The sequence below is a fragment of the Xylocopa sonorina genome, unplaced genomic scaffold (genome assembly GCF_050948175.1).
Source record: "Xylocopa sonorina isolate GNS202 unplaced genomic scaffold, iyXylSono1_principal scaffold0031, whole genome shotgun sequence".
Classification (NCBI taxonomy): Eukaryota; Metazoa; Arthropoda; class Insecta; order Hymenoptera; family Apidae; genus Xylocopa; species Xylocopa sonorina.
Window position 1 is genome coordinate 1,751,596 of NW_027490102.1, and position 1,896 is coordinate 1,753,491.

Genomic DNA, 1,896 nt, shown 5'->3' on the forward strand with positions numbered 1-1,896 from the left:
AATGTAAATGCGACACTTCCTTTCTAGGAAATAGCGTTTGCAGTTGTCTACGTATCGTAGCAATGGATTTCGAATTCTTCTTAAAACGCGATATCGCATCTCATTCCTATGTTTCATGATAAGATATAATATTCATTGCGAATTATCATGATTACCTCGTATTCACTTCAAAAGAATGTAAATGCGATACTTCCTTGCTAGGAAATAGCGTTTGCAGTTGTCTACGTATCGATGCAACAGAGTTCTATTGTTTCTTAAAACGCGATTTCGCATCTCATTTCTATGTTTCATGATAAGATATAATATACATTGCGAAGTGTAATGTATTCCGCTCCTACACTTCCAATGGATGTAAATGCTACACTTCCTTGCTAGGAAATAGTGTTTGCAGATGTCTACGTATCGTTGCAATAGAGTTCCAATGCTTCTTAAAACGCGATATCGCATCTCATTTCTGTGTTTCAGGATAAGATATAATATTCATTGCGAAAGGTTATGTATTCCTCGTCCACGCTTCAAATGAATGTAAATGCGACACTTCCTTGCTAGGAAATTACGTCTCCAGATGTCTACGTATCGAAGCAATAGAGTTCTAATGCTACTTAGAACGCAATATCGCATCTCATATATATGTTTCATGATAAGATGTAATATTCAATGCGAAGTGTCTTGTATACCTCGTATTCACTTCACGAGAATGTAAATGCGACACTTCCTTGCTAGGAAATAGCGTTTGCAGATGTCTACGTATCGATGCAATAGAGTTCTATTGTTTCGAAAACGCGATATCGCATCTCATTTCTACGTTTCATGATAAGATATAATATTCATTGCGAAGTGTCATGTATTCCTCGTATTCACTACAAATGAATGTACATGCGACACTTCCTTGCTAGGAAATAGCGTTTGCAGATGACTAGGTATCGTAGCAATAGTGTTCGAATGCTTCTTAAAACGCGATATCTCATCTCATTTCTATGTTTCATGATAAGATGTAATATTCATTGCGAAGTGTTATGTATTCCTCGTATTCACTTCACAAGAATGTAAATGCGACACTTCCTCGCTAGGAAATAGCGTTTGCAGTTGTCTACGTATCGATGCAACAGAGTTCTATTGTTTCTTAAAACGCGATTTCGCATCTCATTTCTATGTTTCATGATAAGATATAATATACATTGCGAAGTGTAATGTATTCCGCTCCTACACTTCCAATGGATGTAAATGCTACACTTCCTTGCTAGGAAATAGTGTTTGCAGATGTCTACGTATCGTTGCAATAGAGTTCCAATGCTTCTTAAAACGCGATATCGCATCTCATTTCTGTGTTTCAGGATAAGATATAATATTCATTGCGAAAGGTTATGTATTCCTCGTCCACGCTTCAAATGAATGTAAATGCGACACTTCCTTGCTAGGAAATTACGTCTCCAGATGTCTACGTATCGAAGCAATAGAGTTCTAATGCTACTTAGAACGCAATATCGCATCTCATATATATGTTTCATGATAAGATGTAATATTCAATGCGAAGTGTCTTGTATACCTCGTATTCACTTCACGAGAATGTAAATGCGACACTTCCTTGCTAGGAAATAGCGTTTGCAGATGTCTACGTATCGATGCAATAGAGTTCTATTGTTTCGAAAACGCGATATCGCATCTCATTTCTACGTTTCATGATAAGATATAATATTCATTGCGAAGTGTCATGTATTCCTCGTATTCACTACAAATGAATGTACATGCGACACTTCCTTGCTAGGAAATAGCGTTTGCAGATGACTAGGTATCGTAGCAATAGTGTTCGAATGCTTCTTAAAACGCGATATCTCATCTCATTTCTATGTTTCATGATAAGATGTAATATTCATTGCGAAGTGTTATGTATTCCTC